The following is a 13,581-nucleotide window of genomic DNA, read 5'->3' as shown; positions in this document are numbered from 1 at the left end:
GTTTGCATTTCTATGATAATCTTTCCTCAGGCACCTTTTCCATTCTTTTAATGTAAAGCAGTTGGGCCATTAAGATTGCTAATGTGTTTAACAATAGCAGGTTATGTCACCTAAGACCAGTCTCAGTTCCTATAATTTTAACTTGCTTGAGGTTTTCCAGCTTAAAAACCTTAAATCACTCAGTCCAATTATCTTTAGCCAAGCACATCAGTCCATTACAAATTTAACCTTGATCAAACTCTCTGGGCCTGGGCAGCAGAATGCAGCCAGCCGTTATGCTAGTAGCCCAGTTCCAACAAAGGCTCCTGCAGTCTTTCCTTCCCCTTAGAAAGCTCATAAGCCAAGCCTCGAAGTTCAATACTGCCTGCACTTAGCATTTCAGAGTCTCACCAGAAAAGTCCATAAAGCTTGGCTTACCACTCCAAAAGTCATCTTCAGTTGCAAGCACCAAGTCCATGCCCATTCCTCAAACAAACTTTCCAAAAGATCAACATCCACATGGTGAGGTTCATCTCACCTCACTTCTGGTACAAACTTCTATATCAGATAGCTTCAGGTTCACAGAGATGAACTTCCAGACCAGGCACAGTTATGGAGGAAGGGATTTATTGAAGCTTACAGATCCAGGAGCAGTTCCATAATGGCAGAAGAAGCTGCCCTGCCTTCACAGGTAAAAGCAGAGAGACAAGTGTAAGGGTCTGAAAATTGCTGAAGAAAGACCCTGGACTCAAATACTATGTAAAAGCAAAGCGTTTATTCTGCAGATTCAGCCAGCATGTGGGGTCAACCATAGAAAATGGCAACCATGAGAGGAGCTCACAGGCTCCTTTTAAGCACAGCTAGGGGAATTTTAGCAGGCTTAGTCTATTTTAACATGACTGGCTAATTTGAACAGTAACTGTACTTGTACTTCTCTGATTGGTCCTAAAGTTTTGGTGGGCTATTGTCTAGGGGAATTCCAGGCAGATTGGGTAACCCTTCATCATGATTGACTAAGTAGGCAGCAATTATGATTGTACATCTTTAATTGGTTGGGGCAAAAGGACATGTCTGGGCATGATTGGACATGTCTCCAGGAACTGACTCAGTCCCTGGGCAGCTGTCTCCTCCAGCCACATGTCAGGATCACTATTGATTAACAGCCCGCCTTTTCCTAGAAGTCTTGCCTGCCTCTCCAGAAAACTGAAACTTAGGCCTAGTTAGGGTGGCACTTACTGAAGTCTGTCATGGTGTCAGTTTGTTCCCTTCAGAAGCACAAGCTAAAAGCCAAAAGCCACACAGCATAGCATACTTTAGGAACTCCAGCTAGGCACACTTTGCATATATTTATATTGAAATCTCAGACCCCTCACCACATCTTAATATCTGCCCAGTCACATCACCTCTAGCCAGGTGTCTACAATGCAAACTACAAACTAATAAAACACTAAATATATTGGGGGCCATCTATTCAAACTACCACATTTCAGCATTTATGGTCATTTGTTTTCATGATTGTAGCCAATCTGACAGGAGTGAGATGGAATCCCAATGTAGTTTTAATCTTCATTCCCCTGATGGCTAGGGATGTAGAAAAAAAAATTTCAGATGTATATAGGCCATCTGTGTTTTCTTCTTTTGAGAACTCTCTACTTAGTTTCATAACCCATTTTTTAATTGGGTTGTTTGACTTCTTTCTTGAGTTCTTTTATATCCTAGATATTAATCCTCTGTCAGATGTATAGCTGGCAGAGATTTTCTCCCATTCTGTAGGTTGCCTCTTTACTCTATTCACTATGTCCTTTGCTGTACAAAAGCTTTGTAACTTCATGAGGTCCCAGTAGTTGATCTGTGGTTGTATTTCCTCAGCAATTGGGATTATATTCAGAAAGTCTTTGCCAAGACCAATATGTTGAAGGATTTCCCCTACTTTTTCCTCTGGCAGTTTCTAGTTCCAGGTGTGATATCAAGGTCTTTGATCCATTTGGACTTTCTTGTACATGGAGAGAGATAAGGATCTATTTTCATCCTTCTACAGATACATATCCAGTTTTCCCAGCACCATTTGCTAAAGAGGCTGTCTTTTTTCCAATGAGTATTTTTGGCATTTTTGTCAAAGTTCAGGTGGCTATAGCTAACCAGACTTACATCTGGGTGCTCTATTCTGTTCCATTGATCTACATGTCAGTTTTTGTGCCAGTACCATGCTGTTTTTGTTACTATGGCTCTGTAATATAGGTTAAAGTCAGATATGGTGGTACCACTAGCCTTATTTTTGTTGTTCAAAATTGTTTAGATATTTGAGGGGTTTTCCAATGCTTCCAAATGAATTTTTGCATTATTTTTTCCTAAATTCTTGAATATTTTTATTTATTTATTTATTTTTAATTTTTATTAACATTTTCCATGATTATAAAATATATCCCGAGTGGCAGCAGCAGCATGTTGGCCGGCGGAGCGCCCGCCCCCGCCGCCCCTGAACCCTGCCTTCTCGTTCCCGGCGCCCCGGGTCACCCTGCCCGCCGGCCCCGACATCCTGCGGACCTACTCGGGCGCCTTCGTCTGCTTGGAGATTGATGGTGACTCAAATTGATGCCAACTGGACCTTCCTGGACTTTGCCTACCATTTTATAGTGTTTGTCTTCTACTTTGGAGCCTTCTTGTTAGAAGCAGCGGCCACCTCCCTGCATGACCTGCAATGCAACACAACCAAGACAGTGAAACCACTCCTGAGTGACAACCAGTACAACATCAACGTGGCAGCCACAATTTTTGCCTTCGTGATGACAGCTTGTTATGGTTGCAGTTTGGCTATGGCTTTCCGAAGATGGCGACCGTAACACTCCTTGAAAACTCAGCTGTGTTTCTACTTTATATGTCGGGCCACTTTGGATACCATCACATTCCATACTTTGCTTAGTATAGAGAGAAAGCCTAAGTGAAAGTTTTGATTTATTTCAGGGGTTGAATTTTAATATTATTATGCTGTTAGAGAAATAATCGTCCACTTTACATTTGTGTCTGTCTTCTTTTTAAAGAAAGCTCCCATGTACTTCATAGAGTACACAAGACATTATTCATGAAGGAATAGTATACCTTTTGTAGCAGAGTCACCTGAACCTTACTAGGTAACTAAAACAACAAATTTCAAACAGCCTTCCCACTAAACTCTATCCCTTAGTATAAAACAGGCGTTAGTCCACGTCTTCTTTGTGTCAAATGGGACACGTACAGCCTAGTTCTGCTGTGGTAGTATGGAAGCAGTAATAGACAACAATTAAATAGTATGGCTATATGCTAATAAAGCTTTATTCACAAAAAAAGGTATTAAAACTGGATTTGGCCCACCAGCTGCAATTTGTCAATGATTGCCAGGAAACCTTTAGTTAGGTATTTTGCATTTTATTGAACCAATCATAAAAGTTTATAAGTGTCACTAGACAAAGCACATAGTATATTTAGTCTCATTATCCAATAATCACATTCCTTTTTGTTCATGTTCAAATACTTACCCTTTTAAGGGCATCTTGTTTCTCAAAATAACTCCATAACTCCATCAAAGCCTTGGGTATGAGGAAAAGTAATGAATGTAGTCAACCCTATTTGCTTAAACGAACTATTGGTCTCCTAACAGCTGAGCAAGACTCTCACCAGAGTTACCCCAGAGACAGTCATTACTGGAACTGGTATCTATGTATGTCTTGGGTTTATTTATGTTTCAGAATATGGGTGTTTGCCCTGTGCATGAGTATATAAATATTTATGTATGTAAAGCTTTTCCACATATCTTTATGAAGTTTTTTTTTTTTTTTTTTACTTTCTGTTTTTGCATTATTTTGGGAGTCAGATTTAAGTAGAATATTATGGATCACATAGAGATACGGATTCTCACATTTTGATCATAGCCCAAATGTCGATGTTGTTACTGCATTAGTGACGGACACACCAAGTCAGCTTTTAGACAGTTATTACCACAAAAGCTGCCTCTGGCTAAATAGTACAGGACACAGTCCTAACCAACCTGTAGAGACTGTGGCTATGGCAAGTTACCAAACGGCTTGAATGGGAGAACCAGTTAGAGGTAGGCAATAATTCTCTCTATGTTCTCCATACAAAGTACTTGCCTGTTGCTTTAACAGAACTAGGCTCTGGAAAGGGGGTGGGTCTTGGGATCGCTTTATTCTTTCAGCTCATTGCCACCTAGCTGAATCATCACCTAGGAGCACTGTGAGAGAGTTGGAGTGTCAGAATTCATGGAGCATAGGCACACCATGAATAAGTGGCATGATCAAAGCCTGGTGATCAGATCTGCTCACCTGACACTCCCTAGAAGAAGAAACTTGTTAGAGCTCTGAAATACACTTCTAATGACGAGAGACGTGTCTGAATATGAGACTTGAGGAAATCAGTCTGGTGACTTTATACTCACATCATACCTTTTCTAAACCTGTATTATGAATTATATATATTTTGAAGTCATAAATGTGCCATAAAGATGTATTATGCATTCTACTCAGAATCACTAAAAGATAGTATTATAGAATTTAGTTGTAAGGTTTTATTTTTTCCAAAGATGTAACCGGCCATGTTTTGTGGCATCAAAGTAAATGATTTCTTCAAAGTGTGTTGGTGGCACTTTTGTAAAGGGACTGCTTCTCGATCATTAAGAACTAAACCTAATGTTCACTAACTGTGAATACCTACATTTTAGATTTATTGCATTCTAGATTTGTGAGTTGAGTGGCAAAGCACTTGAACAAAACCTATGGCATTAAAGAATTTCTTTACACATCTTAGCTGTAAAAATGAGAAAGCGTTTGTTGGTTTTAAAAATCTGATAACTCCATGATGAAAAGAAATTTATTTTATAGGTGTTATGACTCTAATAAAGTATTCATTTGATAAAAATAAATAAATAAATAAATAAAATATATCCCATGGTAATTCCCTCCCTCCCCACCCCCACACTTTCTCATTTGAAATTCCATTCTCCATCATATTACCTCCCCATTACAATCATTGTAATTACATATATACAATATCAACCTATTAAGTATCCTCCTCCCTTCCTTTCTCTACCCTTTATGTCTCCTTTTAACCTTACTGGCCTCTGCTACTATTTTCATTCTCATGCAGAAGCCCAGTCATCTGTAGCTAGGATCCACATATGAGAGAGAACATGTGGCGCTTGGCTTTCTGGGCCTGGGTTACCTCACTTAGTATAATCCTTTCCAGGTCCATCCATTTTTCTGCAAATTTCATAACTTCATTTTTCTTTACCGCTGAGTAGAACTCCATTGTATAAATGTGCCACATCTTCATTATCCACTCATCTGTTGAGGGACATCTAGGCTGGTTCCATTTCCCAGCTATTATAAATTGAGCAGCAATAAACATGGTTGAGCATGTACTTCTAAGGAAATGAGATGAGTCCTTTGGATATATGCCTAGGAGTGCTATAGCTGGGTCATATGGTAGATCAATATTTAGCTGTTTTAGGAAACTCCACACTGTTTTCCACAATGGCTGGACCAGACTGCATTCCCACCAGTAGTGTAGAAGGGTTCCTTTTTCTCCACATCCCTGCCAACATTTATGATCATTTATTTTCATGATGGTGGCCAATCTGACAGGAGTGAGATGGAATCTCAATGTAGTTTTAATCTGCATTTCCCTGATGACTAGTGACGTAGAACATTTTTTTAGATGCTTATATGCCATTTGTATTTCTTCCTTTGAGAACTCTCTATTTAGCTCCATAGCCCATTTTTTGATTGGCTTGTTTGATTCCTTATTATTTAACTTTTTGAGTTCTTTGTATATCCTAGATATTAATCCTCTATCAGATATATAGCTGGTGAAGATTTTTTCCCATTCTGTAGGTTGCCTCTTTGCTTTTTTCACTGTGCCCTTTGCAGTGCAAAATCTTTGTAATTTCATGAGGTCCCAGTGATTAATCTGTGATTTTATTGCCTGAGCAATTGGGGTTGTATTCAGATAGTCTTTGCCAAGACCAATATGTTGAAGGGTTTCCCCTACTTTTTCCTCTAGCAGTTTCAGAGTTTCAGGTCTGATGTTAAGGTCTTTAATCCATTTGGACTTAATTCTTGTGCATGGTGAGAGAGAAGAATCTATTTTCATCCTTCTGCAGATATATATCCAGTTTTCAAAACACCATTTGCTGAAGAGGCTGTCTCTTCTCCAATGAGTATTTTTTGGCATTTTTATCGAATATCAGGTGGCTATAGCTACTTGGGCTTACATCTGGGTCCTCTATTCTGTTCCACTGATCTACATGTCTGTTTTTGTGCCAGTACCAGGCTGTTTTTGTTACTATGGCTCTGTAGTATAGGTTAAAATCAGGTATGGTGATACCACCAGCCTCATTTTTGTTGCTCAGTATTATTTTAGATATTCGAGGTTTTTTGTGATTCCAAATGAATTTTTGGATTGTTTTTTCTATTTCCATGAAGAAAGCCTTTGGAATTTTGATAGGGATTGCATTATATGTGTAGATTGCTTTAGGTAAGATTGCCATTTTCACAATATTGATTCTTCCAATCCAGGAACAAGGGATGTTTCTCCACTTTCTAGTGTCTTCTGCAATTTCTCACTTGAGTGTTTTAAAGTTCTCATTGTAGAGATTCTTTACTTCCTTGGTTAGGTTTATTCCAAGGTACTTTATTTTTTTTGATGCAACTGTGAACGGGAGTGATTCTCTGATTTCATCCTCTGTGTGTTTGTTGTTAGCATATATGAAGGCTACTGATTTCTGTGTATTTATTTTGTATCCTGCTACATTGCTGTAGGTTTTGATCAGCTCTAACAGTTTGCTAGTAGAGTCTTTAGGGTCCTTTATGTATAGAATCATGTCATCTGCAAATAATGATAACTTGATTCCTTCCTTTCCAATTTGTATCCCTTTTATGTGTGTCTCTTGCCTTATTGCTATGGCTAAGACTTCCAAAACTGTATTAAATAAAAGTGGGGACAGTGGACACCCTTGTCTTGTTCCTGATTTTAGTGGAAAAGCTTCCAGTTTTTCCCCATTTAGTAATATGTTGGCTGTAGGCTTGTCATAAATAGCCTTTATTATATTGAGATATGTTCTTCTATTCCCAGTCTCTGTAGGACTTTTATCATGAAGGGATGTTGGATTTTGTCAAATGCTTTCTCTGTGTCTAATGAGATGATCATGTGATTTTTGTCCTTCAACCCGTTTATGTAATGTATTACATTTATAGATTTGCGTATGTTGAACCATCCCTGCATCTCTGGGATAAAGCCTACTTGGTCAGGGTGAATGATCTTGTTGATATATTCTTGTATTCTGTTTGCCAATATTTTGTTGAGAATTTTTGCATCTATGTTCATGAGGGAGATTGGTCTGTAATTTTCTTTTTTTGTTCTATCTTCGCCTGGTTTTGGTATCAGGGTGATGCTGGCCTCATAGAAGGAGTTTGGTAGAATTCCTTCTTTTTCTATTTCCTGGAAAAGCTTAAGAAGCAGTGGTGTTAGCTCTTCCTTAAAAGTCTGGTAAAATTCAGCAGTGAATCCCTCTGGGCCTGGGCTTTTTTTAGTTGGGAGATTATTGATAACTGTTTGGATCTCCATGTTTGTTATAGGTCTATTTAAATGATTAATCTCATTTTGATTTAATTTAGGTAGGTCATATAGATCAAGGAAATCATCCATTTCTTTCAGATTTTCATACTTTGTGGAGTATATGCTTTTATAGTATGTCCCTATGATTTTTTGAATTTCTCTGGAATCTGTTGTGATGTTGCCTTGTTCATCTCTGATTTTATTAATTTGTGTCTCTTCTCTCTTTCTTTTGGTCAGATTTGCTAAGGGTTTATCAATCTTGTTTATCCTTTCAAAGAAACAACTCTTTGTTTCATTAATTCTTTGGGTTGTTCTTTTTATTTCTATTTCATTAATTTCTGCCCTAATTTTTATTATTTCTTCCTGTCTACTGATTTTTGGTTTGCCTTGTTCTTCTTTTTCCAAGGCTTTAAGGCGAAGCATTAGGTCGTTTACTTGCGACCTTTCTAATTTCTTAATATAGGCACTTAAGGCTATAAATTTACCTCTTAGAACTGCCTTCATTGTGTCCCAGAGATTTTGGTATGTTGTGTTCTCATTATCATTTGATTCTATAATTTTTTTTTTTCTTTTTGGTTTTTCGAGGTAGGGTTTCACTCTGGTCCAGTCTGACCTGGAATTAACTCTGTAGTCTCAGGGTGGCCTTGAACTCATGGCAATCCTCCTACCTCTGCCTCCCGAGTGCTGGGATTTAAGGCGTGCGCCACCACGCCCGGCTTCTATAATTTTTTTGATTTCCTTTTTGATTTCTTCATTGACCCATTCATCATTTAGTAGTGAATTGTTTAGTTTCCATGATTTTGTGTATGCTCTATAGCCTTTCTTGCTACTGATTTGTAGTTTAATTCCATTGTGGTCAGATAGAATGCAAGGAATTATTTCAATTTTCCTGAATTTGTTAAGATTTGTTTTGTGTCCTAATATATGGTCTATTTTAGAGAATGTTCCATGTGCTGCTGAAAAGAATGCATATTCTGCAGCCTTTGGATGAAATGTCCTGTATATATCTGTTAAGTCCATTCCTTCTATGACCTCATTTAGTCCAGATGCCTCTCTGTTTATTTTTTCCTGGGATGACCTGTCAATTGATGAGAGTGGGGTGTTAAAGTCACCCACCACCACTGTGTTTGGTGTTATCTGTGACCTTAGTTCTAATAGTGTTTGTTTGATGAATTTGGGAGCCCCCATGTTTGGTGCATATATGTTTAGGATTGTAATGTCCTCCTGTTGGAGTGTGCCCTTAATCAATATAAAGTGACCTTCCTTATCTTTCTTGACTAACGTTGGACTAAATTCTACCCTGTCCGATATTAGGATAGCAACCCCTGCTTGTTTTCTAGGCCCATTTGCTTGAAACACCGTCTTCCAACCTTTCACCCTAAGGTAATGTCTATCTTTTGTAGAAAGGTGAGTTTCTTGGAGACAACAAATTGTAGGATCCTGGTTTTTAACCCAGTCTGTGAATCTATGTCTTTTCGTTGGGGCATTGAGGCCGTTGATATTAAGGGATATTATTGAAAGGTGTGTATTTATGTTTGCCATTTTGTTTTTTTGTTTTTTTTTTTTTGTGGTTCTGGTTCTACCTGTGCTCTCTTCTGTTAACTAGTATTTGAGTATTGCTTGTTTTTTCTAGGTTCCTTATATGTGTGCTTTTCCTTTTCTTCAGCATGGAGGATTCTATCAAGTATTTTCTGTAGAGCTGGTTTTGTCTTCAAATACTCCTTTAACCTGCTTTTGTCATGGAATGTCCTTATTTCTCCGTCTATTTGAATGGATAACTTTGCAGGATAAAGTAACTTGGAAGACAGTTGTTATCTTTCAGAACTTGGAATATATCACCCCAAGCCCTTCTGGCTTTAAAAGTTTGTGTTGAATAATCTGCTGTAATCCTGATGGGCTTACTTTTGTAGGTAACTTGATTTTTCTCTCTAACTGCTTTCAATATTTTTTCTTTGGTGTGTGTGTTTGGAAGTTTGATTATAATATGGCGAGGAGAGGTTCTTTCCAGGTTTTGTCTGACTGGGGTTCTAAAGGCTTCTTGTATCTGTATTGGAACCTCTTTCCCAATTTGGGGAAAATTTTCTTCTATGATTTTGTTGAAGACACCTACTATGCCTTTTGAGTGAAATTCTTCTCCTTCTACTATGCCCTGAAGTCTAATATTTGATCTTTTCATAATGTCCCGAATATCTTGAAATTCCCACTCATACTTTTCTATAAGTTTGTCTTTCTCTTTGTTGGCCTGTATTAGATCTCCCACCTGGTCTTCTAGCTTAGATATTCTGTCCTCTCCTTCATCCATTCTACTGGTGAGATTTTCTACAGAGATTTTTAGTTCATTAACTGTGTTCTTCATTGCTAGTAATTCTGACTGGTTTTTCTTTATTATTTCTATTTCCTTATTTATGTCTTGTATTGCCTTCTTTATTTCATGAAATTGGTGTCCTGCATCTTCTTTGATTCCTTTGATTTCCTCTTTAAGTTCCTCTTTTTTTTTAAATATTTTTTTGTTCAATTTTTATTTATTTATTTGAGAGCAACAGACACAGAGAGAAAGACAGATAGAGGGAGAGAGAGAGAATGGTTGCACCAGGGCTTCCAGCCACTGTAAACGAACTCCAGACAGGTGCGCCCCCTTGTGCATCTGGCTAACGTGGGACCTGGGGAACCGAGCCTCAAACCGGGGTCCATAGGCTTCACAGGCGAACGCTTAACCGCTAAGCCATCTCTCCAGCCCTTAAGTTCCTCTTTGACTCCTTTGATTTGTTCTCTGACTTCTTTGAACATATTTACAATCATTCTTTTTTCAGGCATTTCCTCTAACTCGTTCTCACTGGAGGTCATTTCTGATGCATTAATATTTTTAGGAGGATTTATATCGTCTTGCTTTTTAGTGTTTCTTGTGTTATAATGTATATATTTTTGCATCTTGGATTAAGTTAATGCTTGGATTTTCTAGCTAGCTGGGTATTCTTAGCTGTATCAATTGATTTGATGTTATATATCTTCAGGGTAGGAGCTTAAGGTCTTAGGTGTGGCTCTTAGGACTCCCAGAATATCTACAAAGGTGTTCCTAGGGGTTGAGTTTCCCTGCTATGGGAGTATTCAAGTAGGATGAGTGGAATAAAACACTGGTAGATTCTAAAAGTTAACTAAACACTGTACCCATTCAGTCAAAAACAGCCCCAAGTATGTATGCCAGAGTAGTTATTATAACAACCAGATCTTCTAGCAACACAGAGGTTAAGATTTCTGGTCTGTTGAGGGATCCCAGTCAGCTTGTGACCAAGTGAGACCCTTCCCTGGTGCAAACCCAGTTACCTTGGATGAGTTTGGTCTCAGTCAAGTTGTTGCCTGGGTCGTCAGGCTGCTGTTCTGATTTCTGGAGCTGGGCACTGGCTTTTCCTGCGGGGCAAACCAAGCCTGGAAACTGTGGCCGTGCAGATCAGCACCCCCGCTGCTGGAACTGCTGCTGCTTCTGGGTCTGCTGTTGTTGCTGCTCCTGGGTCTGCTGCTGCTGGGGCCACTGGTACCGGTTCCGGAGCTAGTGATGTTGCTGCTGAACTCTGCTTCTTCTTGGGTCCCGCTGTCGGCTCAAGTTGGCGTGGCCGGGTCCCGGGACACTGCTCTGTTCGCTGGAGCTGGGCTCATGCGGTGGGGGAGGGGAGGGAGCCGCAGCTGCTCTGGTTCTCTCACTGCTCCATGTGTTCTTCTACCTCGCGGTCTGCTCCTCCGCTGCTCGCTGCCGCTCTCCCCTCACGTGTCCTGAGTTGTGGAGAGCGCGGTGTGAGGGGAAGCGCCCGCACCTGGCTTCTCCTGCGGCTGGAGCCGAGTCTGGCGGCTTTCTGGTGCGCCCTGCCGCCGCGGCTGGCGGAGCTGCCGGGGCCGCTTTTGCCGGCCTGTGCGGGCTCTGGATGCTCTGGATCTCTCCTACTTCTCCACTGCTGCTTTAGTTTCCTATACACCTCACTTTTTAGTAAAAGTGTGTATTTTGCTGAGGTTTTTTGGTCTTTTTTCCCCCCAGGCTACTTTGGCGCGGTACCTACGCCGCCATCTTAACCGGAAGTCTTGCATTGTTTTTTCTATTTCTGTGAAGAATGCCATTGGAGGGCTGGAGAGATGGCTTAGCGGTTAAGTGCTTGCCTGTGAAGCCTAAGGACCCCGGTTCGAGGCTCAGTTCCCCAGGTCCCACGTTAGCCAGATGCACAAGGGGGCGCACGCGTCTGGAGTTTGTTTGCAGTGGCTGGAAGCCCTGGCGCGCCCATTCTTTCTCTCTTACCCTCTGTCTTTCTCTCTATGTCTGTTGCTCTCAAAAAAAAAAAAAAAAAAAAAAGAATGCCATTTGAATTTTGATGGGCATTGCATTAAATATGTAGATTGCTTTTGGTAACATTACCATTTTTACAATATTGATTTTTCCAGTCCAAGAACAAGGGATGTCATTCCATTTCCTAGTGTCTTCTGTAATTTTTGTCTTGAGTATTTTAAAGTTTTCATTGTAGAGATCCTTCACTTCCTTGGTTTCCTTGGTTAGGTTTATTCCAAGGTACTTTATTTATTTATTTTTTTGATGCAATTGTGAATGCAGTGATTCTCTGATTTCATCCTCTGTGTGTTTGTTGTTAGCATATAGGAAGGCTACTGATTTCTGTGTTTTTATTTTGTATCCTGCTACATGTCTTTAAGTGTTTATCAGCTCTAACAGCTTGCTGGAAGAGTCTTTAGGGTCCTTTATGTATAGAATCATGTCATCTGCAAATAATGATAACTTGATCTCTCTTCCTTTACAATTTGTATCCCTTTAATGTTAAGGATTTTTCTTTTTGGTAGGGTCTCACTCAAGCTCAGGCTGACCTGAAGTTCACTATGTTCTCAGCGCAGCCTTGAACTCATGGCAATCCTTCTACCTCTGCCTCCCAAGTGCTGGGATTAAAGGTCTGCACAGCTATGCTTGGCTCTTATGTTCACCTTTTTAAATAAATAATTTTATTTATTTGACACAGAGAGAAAATGGGCACTCTAGGACTTCTTGCCATTGCAAAGAAATCAGATGTATGTGCCACTTTGTGCATCTGGCTTTATTTGGTTACTGAGGAATTGAACCCAGGCCAGTACACTTTGCAAGCAAGTGCCTTTAACTGCTGAGCTATCTCCTCCTTGAGAATTATGAACATAGTGTAATCTGATTGTATTCCCCTCCTGTTACCATCTCTTGTCCCCTCCCTGTGTCCCACTCTTATTCCACTAAGCCCCTCCTCTTTCCCAACAGTTCTTTTGTTTTGATGTCTCATTCTTCTTGTCCCATTCTGTTGCAGTCAGGTTCACATTGCTGGTAGATATCACCCAACCAAGAGCAGCTTGTGGGAAAAAAAGAGGTTTATTTTGCCTTACAGGTTCAAGAAGCTCCATGACGGCAGGGAAAAATGATGGCATGAACAGAGGGTGGACATCACCTCCTGGCCAACATAAGGTAGATAATAGAAACAGAAGAATGTGCCAAACACTGGCATGGGGAAACTGGCTATACCACCCATAATCCTGCCCCCAACAATACACTCCTTCCAGGAGGCGCTAATTTCCAAATCTCCATCAGCTGGGAACCTAGCATTCAGAACACCTAAGTTTATGGAGGACACCTGAATCAAACCACCACATTCTGCCCTTGGCCCCCAAAAACTGATAATCATCCATGATGTAAAAAGCAATGCATTCATCCAATTTTAAATGCTCCCATAGTTTTTATCAAACATTCCCATAGTCCAAGATCTTTTAACTGAACCATAATACCAAAAAAGCCCACACAGAATAAACATTTATACTGCAAAAGATGGCATTGGGCATAGCAAAGAAATATTCAGCCAATATAAGATTTAAAACAGCCAGGGCAAACATCAAACTCTGTATATTCAAGTCTGACATCTCTAACCAGTGACAAATCTTCAAGTCTGATAATTCTAACCAGCAACAAGTCTCTGGAGTTCCAATTCAGCCCTTCCA

The 13,581-nt window shown here is 39.8% G+C and overlaps 1 pseudogene; it reads left to right on the top strand.

The window, feature by feature from the left end:
- Positions 1–640: 640 nt before the first annotated feature.
- Positions 641–2,978, top strand: LOC123454255 (annotated as a pseudogene).
- Positions 2,979–13,581: the final 10,603 nt, after the last annotated feature.

Source organism: Jaculus jaculus, chromosome 1 (genome assembly GCF_020740685.1).
Source record: "Jaculus jaculus isolate mJacJac1 chromosome 1, mJacJac1.mat.Y.cur, whole genome shotgun sequence".
In the NCBI taxonomy this organism is placed as follows: domain Eukaryota; kingdom Metazoa; phylum Chordata; class Mammalia; order Rodentia; family Dipodidae; genus Jaculus; species Jaculus jaculus.
The sequence above is the reverse complement of the archived record's forward strand: the minus strand, read 5'-3'. Positions and strand labels throughout refer to the sequence as shown.